This window comes from Miscanthus floridulus, chromosome 3, assembly GCF_019320115.1.
Source record: "Miscanthus floridulus cultivar M001 chromosome 3, ASM1932011v1, whole genome shotgun sequence".
In the NCBI taxonomy this organism is placed as follows: Eukaryota; Viridiplantae; Streptophyta; class Magnoliopsida; order Poales; family Poaceae; genus Miscanthus; species Miscanthus floridulus.
The window spans coordinates 13555703-13582905 of record NC_089582.1 but is presented as its reverse complement, the minus strand read 5'-3'; the positions used below and the strand labels follow the sequence as shown (position 1 = coordinate 13582905).

Sequence of the window (27203 nt, the reverse complement as noted above, 5' to 3'; positions counted from 1 at the left end):
TTCTGCCTCACACCCCACTATTAGCACCGTGAAGTGGGGATCATTATTTGATAAATCTATTCCTGATAAGGCATGACTTTAGCTGTGCGCTATGCTTGAATCGGCTGTTTTAGCTGATATCGAGTGCTTTCACGAACATCTCGCATCATGAGACTGTTCAAGTAAAGATATGTTGAAAGATATATTAGCCCCATGATCTCATTATTGTATTACGGCCTACATAATTCTGCCTCATGCCCCACTGATATTAGTAATGAGTTAGGGTCGTCGAGTCTATTGTTATTTCTACGGCCTGCATGATTCTACCTCATGCCCCACTGGTCATAGCAATAGATGAGATCTAACATGTTCATTAGATTTATCTTTATCAAACGGTTAAATGGTGTTGAATTGTTTCTTTATATAAAAAAGGATTCGGTTACTTGTAATCTTTGGCTCAGCACAAACCGATCATTGTTGACATCTTATTGCCATTAATTAATATATGTTCGAATAATGACATTTACCCTAAATGATAACTGATTCTTCTTATACAACCCAATGAGCTTTAATCGATTTATTCTCATGAATATGCTGGAATCGACTATTTAGTTGATCTCCTTTCATATCGGCTCTCATAGCCGCACATTCGGGACTGTCTGGCAACCCCGGCAAGTCCCGCCCTTAATTATTGATGAACTTTCCCTCCTTGTTAATTACAGGGTCAAATTGACTGGCACGTCTCAGGAGGAGTGCGCAGGATCGACCACCCCTGCGCTGAAGCTAGACAGATCTATAGCTCCATCGAGCAGACCCTTCCGGCTTGCTGCGTGTGTCCTCGGCACGGGACAAAAATTCTGTGTCGACATACGTTTCTAGCACACCCGGTGGGACCCCACAATTGTCATGGCGATTCACAACAACAACGACATCCTTATGCTACATTATGAAGATCTATCTGATGGGGATAAGGGTACCATCAGCAAAGCTATAGAAGAGTTTCAGAATAAATGTTTGTTGTCCTACACCAAAACACGTGACAACACAATTGTTCAGAAATTTCCACTTCCAAGAGTTCTACTACACGAGCAGACAGACACAACTGAAGCTGAAGACAGACGTTTCTTTAAGGAAGTTGTGGACAAATCTATTCGTGATGCCATATCAAGCCATAACGAAGCTTTCGTGGATGTATTTCACAACGCTATGAAAGAGGCGATTCATGGATTTCTAGTTGGTCAAGGCGGACCGGCTTATTACAACATTCCAGATCCGACGACCCAAGGGACAAATCAAGTCAGTACCAGCCATCAAGAAGCAGCACCGGCTAGTAGTGGTGATGTCTAGACAGTTCAGGGTTCATCTGAACAAACTCAAGGAACTACTGCAAATCAAACACAGCACAATCCTAGACCATCAGTACAGCATGTGCAACAGCCGGCGGGGCAAAGTTAGAACCAAGTGATCAATTTTTGGCACATCAGGCCACATACCATCGTCGGCTAAAAAATAGCACCATCAATTCAAAGGATCCGTAGGGATATAGATCCTTATATCTATAATCAGAAACTTCAAGCAGCAAGCCAGCAAAGGACCCAGCAGATTGAGATTCCACAAGGGTATCACTATGGCACAGATTATAATACCCTCCATATGATGCCAAATCCAGGATATCAAGGCACGCGAGATTTCAATCCACATATGGGTCAGCAGGTGCAGAGGAATCCAAATCCGCAAGCTGATGAATTGTTGCTGAGGGTGACTGAGATGATGAAGAATCAGTTCGGTCTGAAGCCAAAAGGGCTGACCTTTTCGTACAAACGCCCATATCCAGAATGGTATGATTTGGTCGCTCTTCCAACAAATTATAAGCTCCTAGAATTCGCTAAGTTCACTGGCCAAGACAGTACAAGCACGATAGAACATATCAGTCGGTATCTTACACAATTGGGCGAAGCGTCAGTTGAGGATGCCCATCGAGTTTGTTTCTTCTCTCTGTCCTTATGAGGGCCATCTTTCACTTGGTTTTCATCATTGCCAGTCAATTCCATTGCAAATTGGGCTGACCTGGAGAAGAAATTTCATACATATTTTTACAATGGGACTGGAGAAAAGAAGATTACCGATCTGACAACTATAAGACAGAAAACTAATGAATCGGGCACTGAATTTCTTCAGAGGTTCCGAGAAATCAGGAACTTGTGCTTCTCCTTAAACTTGGCTGATGACCAATTAGCTGCTTTAGCTGTTCAAGGAATGCTACCGATGTGGAAAGAAAAGCTATTGGGACAAGAATTTGACAAGTTGGGTCAATTGGCTCAACGAGTAGCAGCGCTCAATAGCCAATTCCAGAGTATGCACAGAGATACCCGGTTCCAGAAGAGTACCACAGTAGCCAAAGCTTATGATCCATACTCAGTCGATGACGATTATGAAGATAAAGAAGAAGAGGTTGTTGCGGCTGAATAGAATTGGGGCAAGAAGACAGTGATGGTGCCAAATCCATGGGGAAGAGGAGTCGAGGAGAGCTATGACTTTGATGTCACCAAATCAGATAAACTCTTCGATTTCTTGCAGGAAAAAGGGCAGATCAAGTTGCCCGATGGTCATGTCATGTTGCCCCCTGATCAGTTGAAGAATAAGAAGTTCTACAAGTTTCATAATGCTACTTCTCATTCCACTAATGAATGCAGAATCTTCGAGCAGCATATATAGAGAGCTATTTAGCAGGGGAGGCTCAAATTTGATACGCCTCGGAAAATGAAAGTTGATGATAATCCTTTCCCAGGAGGGCAAAACATGGTTGATGCTGGGCTATTCAAAGGAAAAACTAAGGTCCTAACATCAACCAAATCAAAAGAAGCTGGAACAGTCGATCCCAAGATGCAAATATCGGCTGACGAGTACAGAGAGATTAGAAGACGTCGTACCAAGCAAAAGAGTCGATACGAGCAGGGGAAGACATCAAAAGCAGAGATGACAAAGCCATGGGTCACATCTCGGATTCTATTGAATAAATGGCAGTGACAGAAGGAAAAGGATTATCAGCGTTGGTTAAAAGATCAAGCGTAGTAGCATCAACTGAAACAAGAGAGGTATGAAAGGGAACATGTCGAATTACATTAGAATTGTCCCTTCTTTAGACATTGCTGGAATGAAGGTTTGAAATTGCCTACCAGACATAACTGTCCAGAATGCAGCAATCAATATCGGGAGTATAGACAGTCTCAAACCAACGGGCGGTCTATCCATGCTCAAGATGCATATCATCATAATAACATGGATCGACACTTAAAAAATAAAAGTGTTCATGATCGGCTTGGGAAAAGAGTCATTGATCAGGACTGGGCTAATCATGAAGAGGAAGGCACTGAAAGGAGATATGTGTGGCAGGAAGGCCAGTGGTGCCCAGGAGGTTTAACAAGAAGCCAGAAAAAGAAGGGTGCAACGCCTAAGGAATAAAGAGATGGAACAGGCTCAGGCATCCGGTAAGACTCAAGTGTGGCGTACCAAGCAAATAGCCAATAGAAAGCAACCATCGGCTAATATCCAAATGGCTTTTCTATTGCCATCAGAATTCAGAGTCAATGGTGAAAACCAATAGTCGATCCAAGCAGTCGGCTTTGAAAATTTGTATTAATGGATAATCCAATAGATGGTACAGATGGCAAACTAGGACATGGCTTCACGTCGGCCGATGAATTAGAAGAACTAGATATTGGTCCTAGAGATAGACCTAGGCCGACGTACGTAAGTGCTAAGTTAGATCCGGAGTATAAGCGGGAATTAATTGACTTATTAAAGGAATTTAAAGACTGCTTTGCTTGGGAATACTATGAGATGCCTGGTTTAGACCAGTCAATTGTTGAACATCGGCTGCCAATCAAACTTGGATATCGGCCGTTTAGACAAGCTCCGAGGAGATTCAACCTGAACATGCTTGATGATATCAAAAAGGAGGCTGAAAGGTTACTGGAAGCAAAATTTATCCGACCGTGCCGATATACAAAGTGGATATCGAATGTTGTCCCTGTGTATAAGAAGAATGGAAAATTGAGAGTTTGCATTGATTTCAGGGATCTAAACAAAGCCACACCTATGGACGGTTATCCGATGCCGATAGCTGATATGTTAGTAGATGCAGCAGCCGGGCACAAGGTTATTAGCTTCATGGACGATAATGCAGGATACAACCAAATTTTCATGACTGAAGAAGACATAGCAAAGACCACTTTCAGGTGCCCCAACACAATCGATCTATTCGAGTGGGTTGTGATGACCTTTGGACTGAAGAATGCTAGTGCAACTTATCAAAGGGCGATGCATTACATTTTCCATAAGTTGATTAGAAGGATTGTTGAGATCTACATCGATGATGTGATGATAAAATCCAAAGGGTACAAAGAATGCCTGGCTAACTTGCGTGAGACTCTGGAATGCACGAGGAAGCATGGTTTGAAGATGAATCCTAATAAGTGTGCTTTTGGAGTATCAGCCGGACAATTTTTAGGATTCATGGTCCACAAGAGAGGAATCAAAGTTGGTCAGAAAAGCGTGAAAGGAATTGATGAAGCAGTTCCCCCGACTACCAAAACAGAGTTGCAATCTCTGCTTGGTAAGATTAATTTTATCAGAAGATTCCTTTTGAATTTGTCAGAAAGGATCCTGCCATTTTCTCCCTTGTTGAAGTTGAAAAATGATCAAGAATTCAAGTGGGGTGACATACAACAAAAGGCGTTCGAAGAAATAAAAGAATATATGAAATGTCCACCTGTGTTGGTCCCTCCTCAGCAAGGTAAGCCATTTAAGTTGTACATATCGGCTGATGACAAGACAATTGGATCGGCCCTGATGCAAGAATTTGAAGAAAAAGAGAGAGTTGTTTTCTATCTGAGTAGAAGACTACTGGATCTAGAAACGAGATATTCTCCCACCGAAAAATTATGCTTGTGTTTATATTTCTCTTGCACTAAATTACGACACTACTTATTATCAGCCGAGTGTACAGTTGTTTCCAAGGCTGATGTGGTTAAGCACATGTTATCAATGCCAATACTGAATGGAAGAGTGGGAAAGTGGATTCTTGCATTATCGGAATTCGACTTGAAGTACAAATTGGCTAAAGCAGTCAAAGGACAGGTAATGGCCGATTTTATCATCAAGCATCACAAGCCAAGCATTAGTTATTTAGAGCCGATGCCTTGGACGCTGTTCTTTGATGGGTCATCATGCAAGCAGGGTGGTGGCATCGGTATTGTTATTATTTCGCCTCGGGGGGGGGCAAGTTTTGAGTTTGCTTTTCCAACTGAGCCAATGGTTACTAACAATCAAGCGGAATACGGAGCTATTCTCGAGGGACTTCAACTTCTTCATGAAGTAAAGGCCAAAGCAATTGAAGTATTTGGAGATTCATAGTTAATTATTAATCAATTGATCGGCCTATACGAGTGCAAAGAAGAGACTTTGAAAGGATACTACGATGAGTGCCAAAAGTTACTCAAGGGATTTCTTCATATCTCTTCCAACATATTCCGAGAGCACAAAACCAAGAAAGAAGCTAACCATCTAGCTCAAAGTGCATCAGGATATCGAGTGTTTCAAGAAGTCTTGAGTAGTGAAACCTCAAGTGATGATTGGAGAGTTGAAATAGCCGATTACCTTAGAGATCCGTCTCGGATAGTTACCAGGAGGCTAAGGTATAAATCGGCTAAGTATGTTTTGTTAGATGATCAGCTATATTATAAAACAGTCGATGAATGACATTTACCCTGAATGATAACTGATTCTTCTTATACAACTCAATGAGCTTTAATCGATTTATTCTCATGAATATGCTGGAATCGACTATTTAGTCGATCTCCTTTCATATCGGCTCTCAAAGCTGCACATTCGAGACTATCTGGCAACACCGGCCAGTCCCGCCCTTAATTACTAATGAACTTTCTCTCCTTGTCAATTACAGAGTCAAATTGACTGGCACATCTCAGGAGGAGTGCGCAGGATCGACCACCCCTGCGCTGAAGCTAGACGGATCTACAACTCCATCGAGCATACCCTTCTAGCTTACTATGTGTGTCCTCGGCACGGGACAAAAATTCTATGTCGACAGAGAGTTTCACTAGTACAGGATTTCTTTTGTGTGGCATCGGTATATTTTGAATGGAGGCGGGCACAGTTTTTGCCCCCACCATTATTCCGTGGCAGGCCAGCCCCCCGAGCGACCGCCTCGATTAAAATTTAATGAAGGCGGTCGCCTTAATGTGACCACCTCGGTTAATCAACCATTAACTGAGGCGGTCAGCCTAACAAACCACCTCCATTAATGGATTAACAGAGGCAGTCAATGTTGCCCAACCGCCTCGGTTAATGGCTACTGACCGAGGCGGTCAACTTACAATAACCGCCTCAGTTAACCCATTAACCGAGGCGACTGTTGTAAAACAATCACCTCCATTAATGTGTGATTAAGGGAGGTGGTTTGCCTTACATTGTCTGCCTCTGTTATTGCTTCCAGCTATAAATGCACCTAGCCGTCACCCCCTTTCTTCTTCCTTATGGTTCCTCTTCTAATTTTTAGGGTTTTGAGCTGCAAAACCCTAAAAATTATGCAAAATTTAGGGGGAGAAGTTTTGCTCTTGTTTTGTTGAAGGAGGACACCGCAAAAGGTAGATACACGGGGCCCTTTTGGCTTACCTTATATCCGGCTTGTTCGGCTTCTTGTTTCAGCCGAAACAGTGTTTTTCTCTCACAACATTTCAGCCACTTTTAGCCAAGTTTCAGCAAGCCGAATGGGGCCACGCTCTCCAAACCCTACAAACGATCTCCAACTGCCCCTATAAATACTTATTGTAGTAGTGCTAGCTGCTGGCCGAGCGCCGCCACGTGGGTCGATTGTAGCAGCAGCAGCTCAACACCGCGCTCGTCCTGGGCCAGGAAGGGCCTGGATGCGGGCTCGATCCGCGTCGTCTCCGTCCGATCTACGTCGTCCAATGGTACTAGTTTCTCCTCCATCCTGTGTGGTCTGCAGATCTGACATGCATGTCCACCGTGACCTATTTTCTATCTCAGATGTGTGTTCACATGATCGTTTGGTGGCGTATGGATGAGTTATGTGTATGTATAGTTGTTTAGGCGCTGCAGTCAGAAGATCTAGGGTTAGAGTTGCCCTGCGGTGAATCGCTACTGTCGTCACTGCTAGAATGTCGCAATAACGGGGGTGGTAACAGGGAAAAAATCACCTAGAATAAAATATTACGTACTAGTTATAGTCTGACAAACTATGCATGGTGTGCGCCTTTTACTACTACAGTATACGTGGGACCGTGGGAGTCTGGAATTAGTTAGAGAAGAAAAGGAAACTTGAAGTGCTTCCCCTGCTACAGTCTACATGGGAGTCTGGAGTTAGTTAAAAGAAGAAAAGAAAACTTGAAGTGTTTCCCCTACTACGGTCTACATGGGAGTCTGGAATTAGTTAAAGAAGAAAAAGGAAACTTGAAGTGCTTCCCCTACACATGCAATTATAGTTGGGGTAACACTGCTTTTGATTATTTTTTCTCGATCACGAAAATATTTGTACATCTTTGTATTAAGGTAGAAAAGAGTTTGTTTACAAGGAGCAGGCTTTACATGATTCGCAGCTCAGCTCATGCCCGCCCTGGAGGACTCGCACTAGTGTACACTGGTAGAGAACAGAGCTTTACTCCCGGTGGGGAACCCCCTCTAGTCCCGGTTCCCCACCCGGAAGCAAGCATCCGGGACTAAAGGGGGGTCCTTTAGTCCCGGGTTGGACCTTTAGTCCCGGTGGGTAACACCAACCAGGACTAAAGGTGCCTCCTGACATGCCACGATGGCCGGCACCCTTTAGTCCCGGTTGGTAATACAAACCGGGACTAAAGGTTTTTTTTTTCTTTTTTCTTTTCTTTTCATTTTTTGTTTTCTTTTCAAAATAGGTTTTCGAAGTCATATTGTACGCTGCTAATTATACATTTATACACGCGTATAGTATGTTTCGGTTCAAGCACAATGAACGTATTAAATTACACAATTCAAGCATAGAAATATATATATATATATATATATATATATATATATATATATATATATATATATATATATATATATATATATATGCATGCATGCATCATATATATATTTACATGCATGCATGCATATGTGTATTTTACATTATATTATTTTATGTGCATATATTACAAAAGATTGCATTACAGTTGTTGTGATATAACAAGTTTTCTCTCATCCTCTAGCTTGGCTTCAATGGCAGTGTTGGGTCGAAGTACAACTCGCCCTTGGAATCGATGACCTGCTCTTTAAAAAATCCGGCTATAGACTCTTCAATTGCTTTGATTTGGTCTTGCCGTATGACCTTTTCTTCCAACCATCGAGCCTACAGGTTTGACTTAAAGGAAAATAAATTAATATATGTACAAAAAAGATATATATATATATATAAAGACATAGTAACACAATCAATAATAATAATTAAATGAATATATAGTTTATTTTTAACGTACTTTGAGTCTCTCTGTAGGAGTTCTTTGGGAGACCACCTTGATAAACTTGCAAACATAGTAACCACAGTAGTTGTTCCCCTGTTCCTGCCTCAGACACCACTTTACGAGAAAAAGATTTGTCATCCAATCTGGTGATCTGGTGAAAGCTATATGTTTAATTAATAAAGATGATGCGATTCATGGGACTTACTTTCAAAGGGATTACATTCAGTGGCGCTTTGCATTTTCCCATGTGTTGCTTCTCAATAAAGGTTTTTTCCTGTTCCTGTGCTTCACGCACCGCTTCCTCCAACCTCTGGAGCCGCTGTGCCTCTTCTTCCTTCTTTCTCTGGCGGCTTCTGTAGGAAGGTCTGTCCTGAGGGAATCCATGCTCCCATGAGACACTTCCTTTGCCTCTAGTTCGGCCACCGTGTTCAATAGTCCCGATGGCGTATGTCAGTTCATCCTTCTCTCTATTGAGCCTAAACGCACCACTAGCAGTAGCTCTCTGAGCATAAAACAATCTTTCTACTGCTTCTTGCAGTCTTGCGCCATAAACGCACTTCCCTGTCTCCTGGTCCAGTGTTCCCTCATGAGCGAAAAACCAATTCTTTGCACGCTCTTCCCACTCGAGTGATTCTGGTGTGATACCCTTGACAAGAAGGTCTGCTTCTATTTTGTTCCACTTCTTAATGGTAGTCGGGTAGCCACCTGATCCCAAGTTATGGTGGTATGTCTTCTATTGGGCATTACGTTGGTTCTTTATCACCCGACTCACACGCTCTTCCGACGTCTTGTACTGTACAAACTCATCCCAATAGGGCCCCTGCTTTGAGATCGGGCCTGGGACAGTAAAATCTGGTGCTATGTTCTTCTTGACATACATCGTGTATAAGTGTTTCTTCCAAGTCTGAAACTGGGTGGCCATCTTCTTCATTGCCCAATCCCTAACTCGCTCCTTCAATTCATCACCATCTATTATATCACCATAACCATCTGTTTGGAGCGTGAAATGTTCCAAGACATCATTCCAAATTAACGTCTTGTCACGATTGGAGACAAAACTAATATGAGGAGCATTGGTCTTCTTCTTCCATTCACGGGTACTGATCGGGAGACGGTCCCGTACAAGGTAACTACAGTGGTGCACGAATTTCATTTTATTTGGCCCCCCCCCGGTTCGCCTATATCCACATTGAACTCCGAGATGATGAAGCGGCCCTCCAATGGCTTTTTGGGACCTCGAACATTTTTACTCTTCGTTGTAGTTGTTGATGTCGATCCGGAGGGCTACAAAACATAAACATTATTTTTAATGTCATGAGCACACATAAGACATATGATAATATATGTAGCTAATAATAAAAAATATATACTTGGCCAATATGTTGTTGCTCATTTTGTTCAAGAGCCAAGTACTGACTCCCGTCATCTGCATCCTCTTGCACGTTATTATTAGCACCATCATCGCCGGCAACTTGAGTGCCAGTGTTGATCAAATTCATCATCAACTCCTCATCCATGTTTCTCGGGTCGGCCATCTAGCTTCAAAAAACAAAACCAATATATAGTACGTCAAATCTTTGCTTACTTGCGTAAAATCTACGAACAATATGCATTATTAAATCTTGCCCCTTGGTCACGGACGCAATTCGCCACACTAGGGCGAACTGTGTCGGTACTAGGGCGAATTAGGGCTATACATAAATGGTCGAGGGCGAATTGCGTCGGTGACTAGGACGAACCACATCGGTGACATCAACAGCGTGGTTCGTCCTAGTGTGATTGTTTAGCGTTAACGATAACGATAATACGAATGTTGATCGACTAGGCCGCGAGAGAGGGCGGTGTGACAAGAGTGGCGATGCTCCACTCCACCGTATATATGTTTGTACACATGGGTGAACGAGGGCGGCGGTGCTCCGCCGTATACATAGAAACGCATGGGCGAATGAGGGCGGCGGTGCTCCGCGATGTATATATACATGCATATGAATACAAATGACGTATATATACATGTCGGCGTGGGGGTCGGTGTGCTGACGACGACGACGTGAGGCGGGCCGGCATGCTGATGACGACGACGTGAGGTGGGCCGGGGCGGTGTCGATGCATGATGTTGTGATCCTATGTACCATGTGAACCATGTAGTCATTCATCATATGAGAAAATTCTATGCTGATAATATAAGTATAAGTCATTATGAAATGTAAGTATATGTGTCTTATTGCTAATATAACCATTACTATTTCCGAAATGATAAGAATTTATTTTCTTCTTCTACAGGCACAGTACTTCGTCTCTGATGCTATGTAATTTACTTTAGAACATCTATATTCGGTATCACAGCAAAATATAACATTTTTTGAAGTTTTACACCGTCTAAGAATGTACAGAGAGACGAACTGATCACCTCTGCAGTGGAGGCCGGCCAGGCCTTAGACGCACGTGGAGGAGGGCGCGGTGGAGGGCCACGGGCGCGCGTGGAGGAGGGTCACGGGCGCGCGCAGAGGAGGGCCACGGGCACGCGCGGTGGAGGCCGCACGAGGAAGAAGAGGGCGGCGGTGTCACGGAAGGTGAACGGATGGCGGCGCGAGGAAGAAGAGGGCGACGGTGTTCGATGAGGAAGAAGAGGAGCGGATCGATCTGCGCCAGGCGCTGGCGGTTATATACCAGGGAGATTTACTCCTGGTGCCAGCCACCAGCCGGGAGTAAAGGTCCTTTACTCCTGGTGCGTCTTACCAACCGGGAGTAAAGATCTTTTTACTCCCGGTAACACGCACCGGGAGTAAAGGGTTTTTTTGGCGGGCCACGAAACTGCAGCCCACCTTTACTCCCGGGTGGGCTTCCCACCCGGGAGTAAAGGTGGCCTGCAGTTTTCATTTCCCGCCTGTTTTGAGCAAACTTTTTTAATAGAAATATGGATTTTCTTGTTAAATATGTAGTAAATTAAATAAAAGGCATAAAATTATTTTGTTAAAAATATGGATTTTCTTTTTCTTTATGGCACATAGGAAAAATCTATAACCTAACTTTTTTTATTTTTTGTTATAATTGTAAAACATAATGTAATTAATATTTATTATTTCGTTAATGCAAAAATGTAGTGTTTAATTAAAATTATTAAAACTATTGGTTTTGGACAGGAAATTTGTTTTCACATCATTTTAACGTTAATATTTTAATTTTTCATCACTCAATATCCTAATTTTACTTTTCAAGAGAGAAATCCCACCAAATCAAACATTGATTTAATTTGAAACACGACATAATAATCATCTGAATTCACAATTATTACATAATATCTCAAACACACACTACATTAAATCACTATATCATCAAGTGGGCACAGCAGTGAACTTCTTCTTTATGTATGTCCCTTGGTTATGATCGCGTCGTAACCATGGAGTGTCCTCATCGTTTACCAAGATGCTAGGGTCTTTGTTCACTTTGAAGGGCGGAATTTGGTCATACTTTTCATAATCTTCTAACATGTCTGACTTGTCCTCAATTCCCATGATGACTCTTTTCCCTGAAAGAACTATGTGGCGCTTTGGCTCTTTGGTTGAGTCATTATCGTTTTCCCTCTTTTTGGTTTGGTAGACATATCATTAACATAGAACACCTGATTCACATCCTTGGCAAGGACGAATGGTTCATCTTTATACCCAATATTACTAAGGTCTACTGTTGTCATTCCATACTCGTTGTCTACTGTTACCCCGCCTCCGGTCACCTTGACCCATTGGCACTTGAACAATGGGATCTTCAAAGTAGGTGCATATTCTAGTTCCCATATTTCATCTATGCGGCCATAATATGTCTGCTTATTCCCATTCGGGTCTGTGGCATCTATGCGGACACCACTGTTTTGGTTGGTACTCCTTTTCTCTTGGGCTACTGTGTAGAATATGTTCCCATTTATCTCGTCCTTTGTATGTTATGATATGCCATGATGGTTGCATAGCCAATAAATACAGTTGCTCATGGATGCTCTCATCACCTTGACATTTTTTTCGCAACCAACCGCTGAAAGTTTTCCATGTGCTTACGTGTAATCCAAGCTTCAGTCTTCCCTGGAAACTCGGATCATAAGAGATCCTTGTGTGTTTCAATATACGGATCTACCAAAGAGGAGTTCTGTAGAACTATGTAGTGCGCTTTATTGAAATAATCATCCTCCGTACCAATATATGTTTTCCTCCCTAGTGTCCCCTTTTCGCTTAGTCTCCCCTCATGTCTTGATTCAGGAACACCAATCGAGTCAAGGTCTGGAATAAAGTCAACACAGAACTCAATGACCTCTTCTGTTCCATAGCCCTTGGCGATGCTTCCTTCTCTCTAAGGGGAACATGTTGTGTAGGAACATAGGACCGAGAATGAAAATCTCCTTGACTAGGTGAACTAGGAGGTGTGTCATGATATCAAAGAAGGAAGGAGGGAACACCAACTCAAAGCTGACAAGACATTGAACCACATCATTCTGTAGTCTAGCTAGATCAGTTGGATCAATTGCCTTATGAGAAATTGCATTGAGGAATGCACATAGCTTCACGGTGGCTAGACGTACATTTGGAGGTAGAATTCCTCTTAATGCAACTGGAAGTAATTGCGTCATGAGAACGTGACAGTCATGGGACTTTAAGTTACAGAATTTCTTCTCTGGCACATTTATAATACCCTTTATATTCGAGGAGAATCCAGATGGTACATTGATGTTGTTTAAGCATTCAAACATGATTTCCTTCTCCTCTTTGCTTAGAGTGTAGCTGGCGGATGTAAGTAATGGCGTCCATCATATGTCTTCTCTGGATGCAGGTTGTCTCTTTCTCTCAAACAACGCAGGTCCTGTCATGCTTCAAATGTGTCCTTAGGCTTTCCATACACACCCATGAAGCCTAGCAGGTTCACACAAAGATTCTTCATTAGGTGCATCACGTCGATCGAGATACAGACCTCTAGGACTTGCCAATAGGGTAGGTCCTAAAATATGGACTTCTTCTTCCACATGGGTGCGTGACCGTTAGCGTCGTTCGGAATAGGTTGGCTGCCATGTCCTTTTCCAAAGACGACTTTCACATCATTGACCATATCGAGTACATCCTCACTGGTTTGGTTGCGAGGCTTGGTCAGGTGGTCTGCCTTCCCTTTAAAATGCTTGCCTTTCTTTCTTACCGGGTGATTTGCAGGAAGAAATCGACGATGGCCAAGGTACACGACCTTTCGACATTTTTTTAAGAATACACCTCTAATATCACCGAAGCAGTGTGTGCATGCATTATATCCCTTGTTTGACTATCCTGAAAGATTACTTAGAGCAGGCCAATCATTGATTGTTATGAACAACAATGCTCGCAGATCAAAGTGTTCCTGTTTGTACTCATCCCACACACGTACACCTTCTTTATTCCACAAAATGAGAAGTTTGTCAATAAGTGGTCTCAGGTACACATCGATGTCATTGCCAGGTTGCTTCGGGCCTTGGATGAGCACAGGCATCATAATGAACTTTCGCTTCATGCATAACCAAGGAGGAAGGTTGTAGATACTTAGAGTAACAGGCCAAGTGCTATGACTACTGTTCTGCTCTCCAAAAGGATTGATACCATCTGTACTTAAAGCAAACCTTAAGTTTCTTGCGTCATTTGCAAACTCCGGGAATTCTCTGTCGATTGCTCTCCACTGGGACCCATCAGCAGGGTGTCTCAACATATTGTCTACCTTACGGTCTTCTTTGTGCCATCGCAACAATTTTGCATGTTCTTTGTTTCTGAACAGACGTTTCAAGCGTGGTATTATAGGAGCATACCACATAACCTTGGCAGGGATTTTCTTCTGTGGACGTTCGCCCTCAACATCACCAGGGTCATCTCGTCTGATCTTATACCGCGATGCATGGCATACCGGGCATGCATCTAATTTCTCGTACTCTTTGCCATGGTATAGCATGCAGTCATTAGGACATGCATGTATCTTCTCGATTTCTAGCCCCATAGGACAGACAACTTGTTTTGCTTCGTAGGTAGTGGTGGGCAATTCATTGTCCTTTGGGAGCATCTTCTTTTGGATTTTTAGTAACTCTCCAAATCCCTTATCAGATACACCATTCTTTGCCTTCCATTGCAGCAATTCTAGTGTGGTTCCCAACTTTTTCTGCCCTGCATCACAAGTTGGGTACAACAATTTGTTGTGATCTTCTAGCATCCGCTCGAACTTGATCTTCTCCTTTTCACTTTCACATTCTCTTTGTGCGTCACGAATGACCTGACAAAGATCATCAGTAGGCTCATCTTCTGTGGCTACCTCTTCTTCAGCTTCTCCCATTGCAGTATCATTGAAGCACGCACCATCGGGAATAATATCATTGTCGTCCCATTGTTCTTCTTCACCTTCTTCCATTGCAACGCCAGTTTCTCCGTGCTTCGTCCAACAAATATAGTTTGGCATGAAACCCGACTTGAACAAGTGTGAATGAAGAGTCCTTGAGCAAGGATATTCCACCGTATTCTTACATATGGCACATGGGCAGCACATGAAACCGTCGCGTTTGTTTGCCTCGGCCGCACGTAACAAAGAATGCACGCCGTCAATGAACTCTTGGGAGCGGCGATCAGCATTGTACATCCAATGCCGGCTCATTTGCATTACATGACATAAATACCATATTAAAACCTAGATCATAATTAATTATTTATACAACATGTGTGCCACCACAAAAGGTACAAATTTATGAAAGCATCGCTACAATGTAGACAATCCCAACTACAACTAAAAGAACTAAAGCTAAAATACATTTCAGGAGCACAAGGATTTCATGACCAATCTCAACTAAAACAGATAGATCCCCTGATTGTGCAACATCTTTGGGCTTCTTTGGCTGGATCACTGCCTCATTAGCCGCCGTATCTGCCTGTTGTGCAAGATATTTTTGCACGAGTTCAACATACTCTTCCTCCCGGTAGAAGCCTGAACATCGTCCACAGCCATCCTACTGAAATTAAAACAAAAAATTAGAACTTTAATCACAACCATCATGAAAATAGGTATAAACTAACCATAATCATTAAATACGATAAAATAACTCACATTGCGATCCGGACACTTGTAGAAGATACGATCCTTGTTGGGACCCTCCTTCTTCACTCGGTACTCCATCACAATCTTCGTCTCATCACGACACTTGCCGCATGGAATGAGAGGGAGGCCCGGCCTAAGTCGCTTTGGAAACCCATGAGAGGCCGAGGACCCGGAAGCAGTTGTCATATACTCTCTAAACTCATTTTTTAATACACTATAAATTTCTCATTTTATAAACAAATAAAATTAAGAAACTATAAAATTATCTATATCTCTAAACAATGAAGCAGTTGCCATCTTCTCTCTATACTCATTTTTAATACGCTATAAATTTCTTATTTTATAAACAAATAAAATTAAGAAACTATAAAATTATCTATATCTCTATACTCATTTTTTAATACACTATAGCTCAAAAACATGTTTTAATAAATAACCATCCGTACTAGTTGACCTTGCTTACGTGATCATCTCGGCGAGCATTTCTCCACCGGACGGCACCGTACTTGGTCAAGGAAGAGCTCGATTCTACGAGGAAGGGAACACGGTCTTCCACGACCGTTGTCGCTCTTCCTCGTAGAATCAAAGGTCCTCCTTGAAGTCCGTTACCGCTTGACAGAGAACATGCTCACCGAGCTGAACACGGTCCGCAAGTTCAACTAGTACGGATTTTCTATAATTTTCTAACTATTTTCTAGGTTTTTCATTTCATAAAAAGTTAAAATAAAAAGTACGGTGATTGACAGACTACTGCGATGATATCGGGACATGTGAATAAATAACCATCCGTACTAGTTGAACTTGCTTACGTGATCATCTCGGCAAGCATTTCTCCACCGGACGGCACCATACTTGGTCAATGAAGAGCTCCGATTCTACGAGGAAAGGAACACGGTCTTCCACGACCATTGTCGCTCTCCCTCGTAGAATCAAAGCTCCTCCTTGATGTCCGTTACCGCTCAACAGAGAACATGCTCGCCGAGCTGAACACAGTCCGCAAGTTCAACTAGTACGAATTTTCTATAATTTTCTAACTATTTTCTAAGTTTTTCATTTCATAAAAAGTTAAAATAAAAAGTACGGTGATTGACAGACTACTGCGACGATATCGGGACATGTGAATAAATAACCATCTGTACTAGTTGAACTTGCTTACGTGATCATCTCGGCGAGCATTTCTCCACCGGACGGCACCGTACTTGCCACGGAAGAGTTCCGATTCTACGAGGAAGGGAACACGGTCTTCCACGACCGTTGCCGCTCTCCCTCGTAGAATCAAAGCTCCTCCTTGACATCCGTTACCGCTCGGCAGAGAACATGGTCATCGAGATGAACACGGTCCGCAAGTTCAACTAGCTACTTTAACCTTCTTTCATGTAAATATGCAAGCTTGAAGTGATTTTGAGCTCAAATTGCTTACAAATGAAAAAAACCACAATAAAGAACCATATATATATAGTGAACAAAATGAGATAAGACAATGGTGAAAAATGAGAGTATGAGATTGGTAACCTTTACAACTGAAGAATTGACGGAGAAATGGAAGAAATCGACGGAGGAATCGAAGAATGGATGGAGGAACAATGGAGGGAGGGAGGAAGCAAGAACACTACTGTAGTGAGCTTCAAAATGTGCTGAGCTCGGGCTCGGGGAGGAAGAAGGAGATGGCCGATATATAAAGGGGGGACCTTTAGTCCCGGTTCATGGCTCCAACCGGGACTAAAGGTCCCTCCCAACGGCTCCTGTGCCAGACAGAGGTGGCAGAGACCTTTAGTCCCGGTTGGATACACCAACCGGGAGTAAAAGTATACCTATAGTCCCGGTTGGAGGCTCCAACCGGGACTAAATGTCCCCTACCACTATGCCGAGCGCAGTAGCCGTTGGGCAGGGACCTTTAGTCCCGGTTGGATACACCAATCGGGACTAAAGGTCTCTCTAGTCCCGGGCGCAAAAAATGCCGGGACTAGAGCCCATTTTGGCCTCGGATGAAAGGTCTGTTCTCTACTAGTGGTATTACTCTAGATAATAGACAACCTAGGTTACTAGCGCCAGCGTGTACCCAGAGCTCCGCCTCATATACTTGAGCACTGCTAGCAGCTGCGGTACTTGGGTGCTGGCGCCCCGGAGACACCTTGTGTTTTGCTCTTTCCAAAGCTCCCAAGCGACGAGGGCGAAGATAGAATCGGCTCCCTTCCTGTTAGGCCCATTCCATTGATGCCGCCATGCCATCCACCAGTCCAGGATTGTTGCTGATGACGCGGTCACCATCGGCTACTGGAGCGCCCTGTTGATGTTCCACCAAACCTGCCGCGCAAAGGAATAGGAAACAATCATGTGACCGATTGTTTCAGGTTCCTGGTCGCATAGGAAACATTTGTCATTGGCGTCCAGTGCATGTCGCCGTCGGTGGTCGGTTGTCCAGTGTCGTTGGCACAGGGAAAGCAATGCTTTTGATTATTTTAGCAAATACTCCCTCCATCCCGTATTATCTGTCGCTGGGATCCATGTGCGAAGACCAAGGCAAACCTACAAAAATAGTACAGATGACAGTGACCTCTGTTCTCTGTCTCTCTATTTCAGTAGAAAAACAATAAACGACGCGAGCTCCTAGACAAACGAGTGGATGAAAACAGTGGGAGGTGGGATGCCTGACCGGGTGACAGGAAGGTTGCAGGCTAGACGTAGGTGTGAGGCCCATCTACAATCTCCTAGACGACAGTTAATTTAGGACATACTACTGTCGCTAGAATGACAGATAATACGGGACGGAGGGAGTAGTTTTTGTATTCTACACAGTCCATAAAGTTATGAACAGAAAACTGGAGGTACTTTTACGCATCATGAAGATGTTGACAAATGTCTTTCCATGAACTAGTCAACAAGGTCACAAGTAAAATATTTACTTGAAACTTACAAAGGCCCTTAGTTTACAAATAACCTTCATTCCACCCAAAATAAGGAAGATCTTAATTTGAGAAAATTAACAAAAGGAAATTTTAAAACTAATTTAACTCCCCCATGTACATGTAATCATCCTGATAAAGTCAGAATCAGCAAAAACCAAAATCCCTGCAAGGTTTTGACATTTTAGGGCCAGTTTGGCGGAGCTCCGCTCCCAGCTTCTTCAAAATGGATATCGTGGATCCTACCAAACACTTAAAATGCAGCTGGATTTTTATGGGAAGCTGACGACAACCACTTCTCCATTTACACTATGAGCTCGGAGCTAAAAAAATCTTGCTCTTCGTCGCTTCACACTGCTCCCCGTTCAATCGCCACTAGAATCACTTCAAAATTGATTCTCACCTGCTTTCCACCCTGTTCTTCCACCAGAATCACTCCATCGGAGAATCAAGAAGTCAAGCTCAAAAATTAGAAATGGGAGATCTACCAAATTGGCCCTTAATTCTCATCCCCAACCTTTAAACGTGAAATTTGACTACATTGCCTTGGTTTGGGTTTGATTCTATTTAAGTAACCCATCATTTTTAAGATTGAGTTATCAAACAAACGCCAAAGGTAACCACTTTTCCTGCCAAAATCAGCTTTGACATTAATCAGACACTCCTCTCTCGAAAAAGAAGACACCAATATCAGACACTACAACTGCTCCTACATCATTTTCCCACTGATTCTAGGCCCCACGTCCCACAGAATGGAACGAGGCCTATTATAGTGTTATCTCTCGATTGGAAAAGAGCAAAGGAATACTCGCACACCAAAGTGCATCACAAGCATCGCGGTCTTTGTGGCTACGAGAGTACACGACTAATCCGTCGAACTAAATATTCAGCTCAATAGTACTAAGCATGTAAGCCAAGGTTCTGTCATGGCGAGGGGAAAAGAACTCACTCACCTCGGGGGCGGGCGGCATCGAGCCATGCGGGGAGGAGGGACGGCCGTAGGCAGATCACATCCATCCCTTGGCGTCGTGGCGTAGTTGTGGGGGTATTAACCCCTATACCCTTACGGCTAGGCTTGGGCCGGCCCAGATCTGAGGGTCTGGTCCATCAAAAGATGACGCATGGCTCGGCCAACCTATTTGGAGTCCTGCACAAGGAGTCAAGGCAGATTTGGCGATCAAGCAAGATCCTGGTCGGTTAGAATAGGAATCCTTATCTGGCCATCTATGGCAATTGTAACTGGCTAGGATTAGTTTCCAGATCTATAACCCTACCCCCCGTACTATATAAGGCGGGCAGGGGACCCCTCTAAAAAACATCTCTCATTGACATACAGCAATACAATCAGACACAGGACGTAGGTATTACGCCTTGTTGGTGGCCGAACCTGGATAAAACCTTGTGTCTGTCTTGCGTCACCATCTTGTTTGAGGCTTACGCATCTGTCTGCCGACAATCTACTACCTTGGGAATACCCCTAGGTAGACTGCCAACCATATTTCATCGATAGTGGCGCGCCAGGTAGGGGGTGTGCGTACTGCTCTCCAAGCAAACAAGATGGTCATCATCTCCGGCTCCATGGCTACGCCCAACGGCCTCATGTTCACCGTCGGCCAGATCACCTGGACCACCGGCTCCGATGACTTTGTCGCCATGACCATGGAGGAAGCGTGGATCCAGTCTGCGTCGACCACTGCTTCACCTGCATCGGCTACGGCTCCGACCACGGTGGATACGGCTCTGACCATGATGGATCTGGTTCCGACCATAGTACATCTGGTTCTGACCATGCCTGCATCATCCTCAGCCACACCGACCACTCGTCGCCCGCTTCCCCGCTACAAAGGGAAGCAGATCGACAACACCGACCTGCTCGACTCCATCGATCGGGTCGGCACCAAACTCGCTGAAACCCTAGCTCTGGTAAGTACAATTCAATGTCAACCTAATGAGCAGGTAACCGCTCCCCACAACAGATCTACCCGACTAGCTCAGGCCAGTCGTCCCGCACGACTTGGTACAGATCTCGTGGTCATATCTACTCCTGAAGGGCGCTCCGCTCGTCGCCGGCCAGCCTCCGCGATGGGTCTTTGGCTCTTCGAGTATGAAGCCTCGACGAAGAACTACCAGGCCTAGCTCTACGGCCTGCGAAACGCTGCCTCCAACTACGCGTATAACATACAACGCTGCTCGGATCTGTGTTTTGTACATCAGCCTCGGCCAAGGCCAAGCAACTTCATCAACATGATCCGGATTGAGGATTATCAAGAAGGATCCATCCACACGGTCCAAGAGGGTGACTCCAGCTCCTCGTCTGGCATCGCATCTAATGCCTCCATCCACACTGAGCTCCAGCATCATGACGATGAAGGCATCAAATACGATTTGGATATCCCAGACCACGCCCCGGGGTTTCCGCAATTCCCATGTTTCCCGCCAAGGCGAGGGGATTGGATCAATGTTGTCAGCAATGACGAACCACCAGCAGTTGGTGAAAATAGAACAAGAAAGGATTGCACGCGAGGCACGCAATATTGACCGGTTTAATCACCGGCAAATTGAAGCTGAAGCAGAAGAGGAGGCACGACGCATAAGGGTCCAGCCACGCGACCTCAACAATGCTTTCAACGGGGTGGGGGACAAACAGGTCTTTAGGACTCCAAGCGCCAACGTAGCCGTCGCCATGGCGACAATACAACAACTACCCAACACCCCCGAAACCCAGGCAGTTCGCGATGATATACAAGCTTATCTGACGGCTGCTATGGCTCAAACCGTAGAGATGGTGAATCAAGCCCGGGATCCATCCGTTACAGTCGAATCAAGCCACAGCCGCCAATACTCAAGTCGCTCATAGCCACTCAACCAACATGGCTCGCGCAACAACGACAATCAGACAACCGACAAGGCAGAAATGGTGGTCATGATGGTGGTCGGGATGACAACCGCCATCGGGAGGACAACCACCGCGACGTTTGGGACGACAACCACCGAGATAACCGCGATAATCGCCACGGTCTTAGGGTAAATCAGGATGGCAACTGGGATCGCCGTGATGGCAATAACGATCTCCGCCGCTACCTCGGGGAACGCGATCTACGCAATCGCATCAACCAGAGAGCCAACGATCGAGCATCCCACGAAAGTTATCGCCATATGGAATATGACACTGCCCACGGCCCGCCAGGTTTGAAGCAGTTTACTCCACACCTTCGCCAAGTCATATGGCCCAAGAACTTCAAGCTCGAGAAACTTCAGAAGTACGACGGCAAGGAGAACCCCGAATTATGGGTCATGCTCTACGAAACTGCGTGCAGATCAGCCATGGCTGACGAGCACGTTATGTCTAACTACTTCCCAGTCGCTGTTGGTCATGCAGGTCACCAATGGCTGGTCAGCTTGCCGGCGAACTACTTTGATTCTTGGCAAGAGCTCAAGCAAGCCTTCATCGACAACTTCATTGCTACTTGCGAACAACCCGGCAACAAATACGATCTGCAATGAATTCGAGATCGAAAAGATGAGCCACTGCGTGAGTACGTCCGGCGTTTCTCGGAGATGCGCATCAAGGTCCCATCAATCTCCAACAACGAGGCAATCGAGGCTTTCATCACTGGCCTCCGCTTCCACGATGCCCTGAGGGACAAGCTCCTCCGCAAGAGACCTGAATCGGTCACAGCGCTCCTGGCCACCGCTAATAAGTATGCGGACGCCGACGACGCTAAAAAGATAATTATCGAAGAAGCAGCAAGGGTTCCACGCTCCGACCACCCCCCACACCATGATGACTACCGTGGCAACCATGGTCGAAATGACAATTTTGATCGCCGCAACCAGCACAACGACTCCCGTGACCACCGTGACCAACGTAATCAGCGGCGTAACCGCCGCGACGATTATAGGGGCAAGCGTGCTCGGGAAGACGACGGCGAGGTCAACACCGTTAAAAAAGGTGGCGGACGTCGTAACTACAAAGACGACTACGGCAAAGCATTGAAAGGGCCCTGCCAGCTCCATCCTAATTCAAACCACACCATGGAGAATTGCCGCGTTCTCAAGTCTATTTACACGCGCCAACAGGCTCCGGATACGTCCGATAAGCCTAACGACGCAGGGGAACAGCGCAACGAGGACAACGATGACGAAGACGCAGATCCTCATCACAAGTACGTCAAGCCAACCAATCGCGTGCACACCATCATCGGAGGCAAAGTATCCATCGAGACCAAATGAGAATGCAAGCTGCTCGCCCGCGCTTGCTTGAACATGGCCAACACCGACAACCTCCTCACCGATCCACGGCTCCCTCCGTGGTCTCACCACGAAATCTCCTTCAGCAGAAAGGACCAATGGGCCGCAATACCTGAGCCAGGACGTTTTCCCCTGGTCCTCGATCCTTGTATCAACAAGGTTCAATTCAACAGAGTACTAATCGACGGCGGCAACTCCATCGATATACTATTGAAGAACAGTCTGCTCGCCCTGAAGACGGCCCAGGCGGACCTCAAGTTGTACGAGGCACAGTTCTGGGGTGTTCTCCCTGGACATAGCTCTACACCTCTCGGGTAGATCACGCTACCTGTGCAGTTTGGGACCCCGGACCACTTCCGCACCAACTACGTCAACTTCATGGTCGCTGACTTCGACGGCACCTACCATGCTATTCTTGGTCGACCATCGCTCACCAAGTTCTTGGTCATACCTCATTACAGGTATCTGGTGCTTAAGATGCCTACTGAGAAAGGAGTCCTAACCCTTCGAGGCAACGTGTACGTAGCTTATACCTGCGAGGACGACAGTTTCAAAATAGCAGAGGCTCACGACCTCTCTATTCGCATGGCCGAGACCATGCTCGACGCCAAGAAGACCATGGCCGACCACCTAGAGATCCCAGAGCTCGAGGCTCCACGCAAGAACATCAAGTTCAAGGAGCACAAGGTGATCCAGCTGGTCGACGGTGATCCCAGCAGAACGACCCTTATCGAGGCCAACCTGGATCCCAAATAGGAAGACGCGCTCGTTAGGTTCTTGAGGAGCAATGTGGATGTGTTCACATGGAAACCTGCTGACATGCCCGGTGTACCTCAGAACTTGATCGAGCACTCCTTGAATGTCAACGGCAAGCCCAAACCTATCAAGCAGAAGCAACGATGGTTCACTCGCGACAAAAAGGAGGCGATTAGGGTAGAAGTTACACGGTTTTGGTAGCCAGATTTATCAAAGAAGTGTATCATCCGGAGTGGTTAGCCAACCCGGTTCTTATACGCAAAAAGAATAATGAATGGAGAATGTGCGTTGATTACACTGATCTCAACAAACACTACCCTAAGGACCCCTTCGGCTTACCTCGCATAGACGAGGTCGTAGATTCAACCGTCGGTTGCGAGCTGCTTTCCTTTCTCGATTGCTACTCTGGTTATCACCAGATCGCTCTCAAAAAGGACGACCAGATCAAGACATCTTTTATCACGCCTTTCGGCGCCTACTGCTACACGACCATGTCGTTCAGGCTCAAGAACGCCGGGGCTACCTACCAACGCGCTATACAAGCCTGCCTCAAAGATGAGATAAAAGACGACCTCGTCGAGGCTTATGTTGATGATATAGTTGTCAAAACCAAGGAAGCACATACCCTTGTTGACAACCTAGAACGCACCTTTGCAGCCCTTAACACATTCCAGTGGAAATTAAACCCAAAAAAGTGCATCTTTGGTGTTCCTTCTGGCATACTACTTGGCAACGTCGTCAGTCACGACGGCATAGCCCTAACCTGGAGAAAGTCAAAGCTGTCTTGGACATGAAGCCGCCCAAAAAGGTGAAGGATGTTCAGAAGCTTACCGGATGCATGGCCGCCCTCAGCCGTTTCATATAAAGATTAGGTGAAAAAGGATTACCGTTCTTTAAACTGCTCAAAGCATCCGAAAAGTTTGAGTGGTCGGAGGAAGCAGACGCTGCCTTCACACAGCTGAAACAATACCTTACGTCACCTCCGGTCCTCACTGCTCCCAGAGAAGACGAAACACTCCTGCTTTACATTGCGGCTACTAATCGAGTGGTCTCCACGGCCATGGTGGTCGAGCGCGACACGATTGAGCGATTGGAGTGGAGAGGCAGGGGTGGCGGGCGCAGTGCGGCAGTGGTGGACGCGCGCAAGCACGTGACAACAAAGCAGGTGGCACTCGTCGCGTTGCGGTAGTTGCCAAAGCCCTTAGTTTTCATGCTATAGTGCTCACTATCCCCTGTGTGTGTGCTGGCCTCGTGTGATGCCGGCCAGAAAGAAGGCCCGGCCGCCGGGGGCGTCGGGGCCGCTGCGTAGAAGTGGAAGTGAAGCGCAGCATCGTCGCACGGGTCTCCCCTCCCTGGTCGCGGCGAGTGCATCCACAGCCGTTGCCATCCGTGGATTGCGATCGTGTGATGCGACTATGCGTGCGAGTGTTTGAAACAAAGAAAGAATGACTCTTAAACGATCGTGCGACCGTGATATCGATCCTGCTTCCCACCAGAATCCAGCTGCATTTTAAGCGTTTGGTAGGATCCACGGTGTCCATTCTGAAGAAACTGGGAGCGGAGCTTTGCCAAACTGCCCCAAAAATGTCAAAACCTTGCAGGGATTTTGGTTTTTGCTGAATCTATCAGCATGATTACTGTACAAGGGGGAGTTAAATTAGTTTTAAAATTTCCTTTTGTTAATTTTCTCAAATTAAGGCGTTTCTTGTTTTTGGTGTAATGAAGGTTATTTGTAAACTAAGGGCCTTTGTAAGCTTCAAGTAAATGTTTTATTTGTGACCTTGTTGACTAGTTCATGGAAAGAGACATTTGTCAACAGCTTCTTGATGCGTAGAAGTACCTCTTGTTTTCGGCTCATAACTTTATTGATTGCGTAGAATACAAAAACTATTTGCTGAAATAATCAAAAGCAGTGTTACCCCAACTATACTTGCATGTGTAGGCGAAGCACTTTAAGTTTCCTTTTCTTCTTTGACTAATTCCAGATTCCCACATATACTGTAGTAGTAAAAGGCGCACCATGCATAGTTTGTCAGACTGTAACTAGTATGCTGACGTCGAGCTTATTGTTCACGTAATATTTCATTCTGGGTGATTTTTTCCTTGTTACTTTCACTACTGGAAACTCGCATTCTTCTGTGTGTGCGAAAACACACAGAAAAATGCGAATACCGTTAGAAAAATATTTTTGTGACGGTGTACCCTCAGAAAAATACACACGGAAATATAATGACAGAAAAATTCAATTGTTCTGTGTGTTCGCCGTAAGAAACAATTTTTCTTAGGGTGTTACACGCACAGAAAAATTGCGTTAACCCAGATTAAATTTAAATGTTGTGTGCGTTAATCCTCACAGAAAAAAGAAAAACCTGACAGAAAAATAATTTTTCTGTCGATATTGTCCCGATAGAGTCGTAGAGGTACACTCACAGGAAAATTTTTATTTTTCTGTCGGTCTCGGTTAACGCATAGAAAAATAACATACCACCGACAGAAAAAACCCTTAACCATGTAGCAAATTGGATACAATAATTATATAGAAACAGAACAGTAGCAACAACATATTAAATATGCACTGTCCATACTGTAATTTCATCACAACATAATAGATAGCATACATATAAAGATCCAAATGTTCAGCACATTCATTAATGGCATCCGGGCTACATATAGATGATGTCCAAATGGTCTAGCATCAATACATTCAAAAGCATTACCATCTCATCTCAGCAGTTCTAGTCTCAGTCAAGATGAGTAAAGTACCAGCATGCATCATTGAGTCATATTATAGCTAAAACTAAAGCTAACAGATTAGAGCCACCTACTAGTTAATGTGCAAAAGCACAACTCTACAAAAGAAGAAACCACCATCACATCCATGTTTTGCAACTAAACACAACCATCACATTATCGATGCATGATCGCCATTGTTGTCGGAACCTTGATTGTTGTCAACGTTTGCAGCATGAAGATCCCCATTGGTGTGGCCAACATCATTACCATTGTTGGCAGATTCTGAGGCAGCATGAGAAGACCCAGTTGCCTGAATGTGAACAAAGTTACAGTAAGTGGAATTGTCTCCCAACAATATAACACTTTTAGCAAAGCCTCTAAATTGGACAAGGTTACAACAGTAAGTTGAATTGGACAAGGTTTAAAGTATTCAAACTGCTGGTTTTCAAGGTGTGAAATATTACAAACCAACATAAGGCCACTTCCTCACTGCAATAGCCATGCAAATTCACTGCAGTAGCTATACAACAATCAACATGAGGCCACTTCCTCACGGTTGCACTGTATCTGCTATAACATAAGCATCTAAAGCTAGAGCCGCTATAAAGTGATAAAATTTGTTTGCACATTGTCGATAAAAGCTGGTTACTTGGGATAAACAGGTAGAGATGTCCAAATCACATGAAAACAATCCCAAAAGAACCATATCAAGAAGATTCTGTAGTGCTGGACAACCAGGAGCAATAAAATTCCAACAAGTCAAATGAACAAAGAAAGCATTGACTACATTCAACTGTCACCTTATCCATCCATAAATACTAAGGGAAGTCAAAGAAACACATCATTTGGCATCAGAATGACCAAAAAGAAGATAAAGAACAAAAATAGTAAACCTACACAAGTAGCAGATACGTGATTGAACTATTTGATTTTATATCAGTTGTGCACACAATCACCAAAAAGCATGATATTCTGGGCTGACTTTGTGTCCCCG

General features: G+C 44.6%; 1 protein-coding gene across 1 annotated transcript in view; it reads right to left on the bottom strand.

Moving 5' to 3' along the window:
- LOC136543187 (protein TOPLESS-RELATED PROTEIN 2-like) overlaps positions 1-27203 on the bottom strand; it is a 51230-nt gene that overhangs the window by 23802 nt on the left and 225 nt on the right. The window lies entirely within an intron of this gene.